Source organism: Trachemys scripta, chromosome 1, assembly GCF_013100865.1.
Source record: "Trachemys scripta elegans isolate TJP31775 chromosome 1, CAS_Tse_1.0, whole genome shotgun sequence".
In the NCBI taxonomy this organism is placed as follows: domain Eukaryota; kingdom Metazoa; phylum Chordata; order Testudines; family Emydidae; genus Trachemys; species Trachemys scripta.
Window position 1 is genome coordinate 91,481,612 of NC_048298.1, and position 6,227 is coordinate 91,487,838.

Here is a 6,227-nt window from a genome sequence, read left to right on the forward strand (position 1 = left end):
CAAGTCTCCCCTGGTTCTTTTTTAAAACTATTCCCGACTTTTCCCAGAGACACCCACCAGAGGAGGCAGAGCCCTGTGTGTGCAGAGGGAATGCTAACTGGGGCAGTGTCTGGATGACAGACAAATTATTCATTCAGGACAGTGGTTCCTCCACAAACTCTTTCCACCTCCTCCAGCCTCCTCCCCCTGTGAGCAGCTGTAAAACTGAATTTGTAACTATTTATTTTTAATAAAGTATAATGCCCCAGGGGAAGTCTGGAAAGAAGAGCGCGAAAGAGACCCCACGGCTGAGGTAGTGTGTAGTATTCTTATTGCTAGGAGATATTTGATATTTATTTTGCAGTAATGCCCAGGAGTCCCAATCAGGGCCACATTGGCCTACGTCCTGGAGATACCCATGCGAAGATGGGCCCTACCCTAAAGAGTTTGCAGTCTAAGAACACAAGTGGCATATGAAAAGTGTTGGGACAGGGATACCACCCGTTATATACACATAAACATATCCACTTGGTATAGCACTCGGTGCCCTTCGGATGGGGGCAAGGCCACCCAGAGGTTGATGAGCCTACTAGGAAAGAGAAGGGTCTTTTAGCTCAGGAAGGAGAGGCTCATGAGTTAAGATCCACAGGTCCCAGGTTCAATCATATTGCCAATAGCCCACCCAGGGGCACAGGCATTGTATTCAATTATTATATAGGTACATACCTTTACTTAAAAATTATGATTCGTGAAGTGTCAGCTGTGCCCATGAAGACCAATCCTGCTCTTGTTGAAGCCAAATGGGAGTTTTGCCAGCGATGTCAACAGCAGCAGAATTAGAACTTTAGTGAGCAGCAGGCCACAGCACCAGACTTATCTAAAGCTTTGTCTTACTTCAGTAAAGAGGTGGGTTCTTAACTTGACTTAACTTAGCTAACTGGAGGTATAATCCTAGTGAACACAAGGCACTTTATAGTTGTCACACACGTTGGCAGGTTGAGTTAAAGGCCATGACTGCCATACTCTTTAATTGAACCTGCAAACTTGGGAGAAGACTACAAACTGCTTTGTCTTCACTAGGATTTTATCTCAAGTTTGTTAACTCAAACACATCTTTTTTTGGTCGTGAAGACAAGGCCTAAAAGAGACTTTGTCTTGGAAGTCATCCCACTACTGCCACCCAGTGATTTATTTATACAGGAGGAAGCCAGGGAAATCCTCCCCCTCCTAATTGTCTCTTCCTTGGTTCTAAACATTCACTAGCTTCCCAGCCCAAAAAGATCTAATTTCCTCTTCTCATTAGGCCGGAGCCTGAAATCATTACTCAAGTTTTGCTCAGTCTTTGCTCAGGTAAGATTCTCACTGAAGTCAAGGGGAGTTTTGCCTGAGAAAGGGCTCCAAGTCACCAGTTATGTTACAGGCATGCTTAATAGGTAGGTGAAGAAATGGGGATTACAGCAACTATTCGTAGGTTTTATTAACAATTGCAAAAACTCCCCCATTAGTGGGCATATAAAATATGTGCGGGGAGGGTGTGTGTGGGGGAGCGAGGGAACAGTGAGCGCACTGCACTGCCACTTAGTGGTGCAGTGTGGCCTACAGGAACTATGGAGACGCTTTCCACCCAGGAAATGGAAGCCGTGGAGACAATCCTTCAAAACTATAGACAATACAAGAGAGAAAAAACAACCAGATTGACAGAATAGCTGCTCTTGGTCCATACAGCTAAACCCCATGGGAGAACACCTGCTTTACATGAGAGAATGACCTCCCACCCCATCTCCTGGGGCACCTAAAACACAAGGAAACAGAAACAAAATCCACATGTAGCATAACAACATTTTGTAACTGGCACAAAATGGGGGAAGGGAAAGGGGGATGGATAGTACAGGAAGTAGAAGAGAGAAGAGATTAGGAGGAGAGGATGAGAAGGAGAATGTTAGGGAGCAAGAGTAGGAGAAGGATGAAATGAAAGCAAGGGGATGAAGGAATAAGAAAGATGAAGGGAGAGAGGTTGTGAGGGAATCAGGGAATAGGTAAGGGAGAGCAAATAGGAGGAGGAGGAGGAAGGAAGGGGGAGTAGGTGAGAGCCGCCAGGAATGAGGAGTAGGAGGAACGAGGGTAGATGTGTAAATAGTCCTTCACCCACCTCCCTAAATAGGTCAGCAATGATTCATTCATACCTCCCCTACTGGAAGGTACATATTAGTAAATGTGCGTAGGAGCCACATAGATTATTGTGCCTCTAATGGATTTTCCCATCACTAGCATGACATGCACCCTCATGTACCACTTGCTGATCCATGTGTGTCCCTGTCCCTACTTCTCCTCTCTTCTCTCCCAGCTGCTAATTAATGAAGGTTTTTTTTTCCCCCTTGAGGGCATAAACAAGGCTCAGTATTGACCTTGCTTTTAATATAGCTTTCAGAGGCTTGTGCCTGTCGCTGGGGCACTGTACTGGAAACAACTAATGGACCGAGAAGGAAGGACTCCCTGTGTGAGGACACAGGAATCCAGGACACACATCCACAGAGTGGGGAGGTGCACACAGGGAGAGGAACCCACACAGATGTGCACCTGTGTGCCATGTAGCAGTGTACACCAGAGATAAGGCAGTGAGTGTGCAGACACAGGATGCGCACAAGATCTTCATGTGCAAAAATGCAGTCATGTGAAGAGGCTAAAGACTCTGCACATGCAGACATGAGGATGTGCACAAATACGTACACATGCAAACATGGCGATATGAGTGTGTGTACAATGCTCAATGCATGCAGACATGCAGCCTTAGGGGAATGTGAACAATGGTCTACATGGGCAAATACACCCATATGGGGCCCTGTGCTCTTTGCACAGGACCCAGCTCGTGGAAACATTGGTTTGGGCCTGTGCACACAGCTATCCATGTGCACACATACAGAGAAGGCATGCGCACAAAGGTCTATGTGTGCAAACGTGTAGAGATGGGGAAAGTGCGCAATACTCTGATGTGTAAAGATGAGGTGTGTACAATGCAATAAATGTGCAAGCATGCAGAGGTGTGTACAAGGCTCTGTACATGCAAACATGTAGAGATGGGGGCAGTGAACAAGGCTCTACACCAGAATTGACAACTTAGCATTCAGATATTGGGAGTATGGCCTCAAAAACTCGTAAGATTGGCTACAAATCGTGAGACTTTTAAAAAATAATAGTTTAGGGGCTCATTTTTTTTGTCTTCTGGTTTCTATTTTTATATTTCCTCTGTAACCAGGAGGACTAGAAATATACTTTTTAAAAAATGAAAGCTGAGAGTCTCATTGAATCACATGATCCTAGCATCTGGGGCTTTAAGGAAAAAAACACCAAATATTGAGAGACGTGCGATCAAACTGTGAGAGCTGGCAACACTGCTACATATACAGAAAGAACAGAAGAGAAAGCTGATGGAGACAGATGGAAGGAATGGTGAAGAGAAGACGGAGAAGAGAGATGAAAGGAAGAGAATGAGCGCCTAATTCTTTCTCTCTTTCCCTCTGCTTTCACATGATACCCTGCCTTGCTCCAGCCCCTCCATTGCACTACCTGTGGGAGTGCCTCTCTCAGGGGAAAAAGGGGAAACTGAATGCCAAATGGTGAGATGAGTGCCCGCTCCTGTGGAGTGATATGGAGTTAAGACAGAAATGAGATCTACTACCCCCTAGCCCCCAAACACCACAATCACAGTCACAACTCAACCCCAACTCTGGGAGTCCAAAGCCAGTGAAAATGGCCTCATTGGCCTGGTAAATATATGGAAACCACACAGTCTGGCCTATGGTGTTGCCATGGAAACCAAAACCTTACTGAGGTGTTATTATTTCCCTGGAGATCAGGGCATGACACCCTCAAGAAGGGCTCCCATGTGTCCCTAAAAATGAGGAGGCCTTGCCTGGTCACTCAAGGTTGCAGCCAACTCTCACAATTTGTTGTATTTCTTAAAGCCCCAGCTCCTGGAGTCTCGTGAATACCTGAGAGCCTTGGCTTTCATTTTAAAAACAAAGTACAGTATGTTTCTATCTCTCATGGTTGCAAAGAAAAGCTTGAACACTAGAGACTCAGAAACGAGATGGCAAATAAAAAGATCTCCAACATTTATTATTTTTTAAAATCTCCAGATGTTGTGGGGCCTGACTCATGCTACTTCCATGCTTGGAGTTGCTTACACTGCTTGTCCCTGTTGCTTGTACAAAACTGTCTAGTGGTGATTTGTGTAACCCCTGCAGACTGGCCGCTGGAGTGGGTGATATTCAGGACAGGCTGGTGTGGCTGAGAGCATGTGCACTTTAGGAACCATGTATCCCCCCCAACATACCTGTCACACGTTGCTACCCGCTCCCTTTCCTGCCACAAAGAGGACTCCCTTTGAAGCCCTTCCCCAACTCTCCAGCCAAGTCCTCACACCAGCCTTCCCCAGGCACCTAGCAGCAAAGCCACAGGTGAAGAAGGAGAGGACAAGCCAAAGCCTGGTGGGAACATACTCTCCCACACACAAACACAGATAACATACACCACGTTCACTTACTCTACACAGACACTAACACATCTCAGGCACACCACAACCTCCTCCCACAAACATACTTTCACTGTAAGCTCCACAAAGACACATCACTCACACCATGTATAATCACCTAGAACAAATCCACTCCCACAGCACGCACACACAGACACAGACACACACTACTAATTCCCCACAGACATATAAACACTGAGACACAAACGCTCCCTACACATGCACACACCACAATCTCCTCTGCACACACTACCCTGCAGCGCATGGGGCTGTCCAGACTACACGTCCCCTGTCATATGCTCCAGGACGCTTGCTATCCTGAAGCAGGTCCTGCAGGAGGGTGCTTCCCACCCGCCTCTCATCCCTGGCCCTCCAGACCTTGTCACCGGGCCCCTGTCCTGCGAGCCTCCCCAGCTGCCCCTTACATGCAACCTAAATTGGCTACACAATAAACAGATGGTCCGCCTCTGAACCACACCCAGGAAACATCTGTATGTGCTTGTGCTTCACACCATCCACTTCCTTGCCCTTGTGTCCTTCCCTGACACCAGGTGGTGGGACCTACTGCCACCTGAGGACAGCAAGGAACCCCAGCAGACCAGTCTGTATTCCACTCTGGTCCTTCACGGACAGGGCCGGCTCTGGCTTTTTTGCCGCCCTAGGCAAAAAAGCCACCCGCCGCCCCCCCACCCCGCCCGCGCGGCAGGGGAGGGCGGCTCTCCACTCTCCCCGGCGGCCAGAGCACCGGGAGCAGGGTGGGGAGCCCGACCAGGGCTCTCCACTCTCCCTGGCGGCCAGAGCACTGGGAGCAGGGCGGAGAGCCCGGCTGGGGCTCTCCGCTCTCCCCGGCAGCCAGAGCGCCGGGGGGAAGGCAGAGAGCCCCCGGCAGCCAGAGCGCCAGGAGGAGGGCGGAGAGCCCAGCCGGGGCTCCCTGCTCTCCCTGGCAGCCAGAGCGCCGGGAGGAGGGCAGAGAGCCCCCGGTGGCCAGAGCGCCGGGGGGTGGGTGGTGAGCCTGGCTGGGGCTCTCCGCTCTCCCCGGCGGCCAGAGTGCCGGGAGCAGGGCGGAGAGCCCCCAGCGGCCGGAGCGCCGCGGGGAGGTCGGCGAGCCCAGTCGCGGCCCCGCTCTCGGGCAGGAGCGCCCACCGCGCCGCCCCCCTCCAGGCGCCGCCCCAAGCACATGCTTGGTGGGCTGGTGCCTGGAGCCGGCCCTGTTCACGGAGCCATAAGCATGGGCATGTACCTTGTCTGGCTCACAAACACTTGTCCCTTTGGCGGTGAGAGGGAGACCCTGGCACACATCTATGTCGAGTGCATCAGGTTGCAGCCCCTCCTCCGGCTCCTTCAGAACCTCCTACTGAGGTTCTGGCTGCACTTCTCCCCACACCTCCTGGTCTACACACACCCCATCTGTGGCCCCACAAAGTCACGAGACCTCCTCAGCAACTACCTCCTGATGCTGGCCAACTCAGCTATCCATCATACCAGCAGGAGGAAGCTGGTTGGGGCGGGGTGCTCTGTAACGGTGGGGCCTATTTCTGTTCCCTTTTCACATCATGTCGCTGGGCAGAGTTCCTCTGGATGGTGTCCACTGACTGCTTAGATGCCTTTGAGTAGCAGTGGGTGTCGTCCGAGGGTCTCTGCTCGGTATCCCCCTTAGGATCCCTCGTTATTAACCTTTGACTCCACTTCTGCTCCCGTTTTCTCTTTTGTTGGCCCC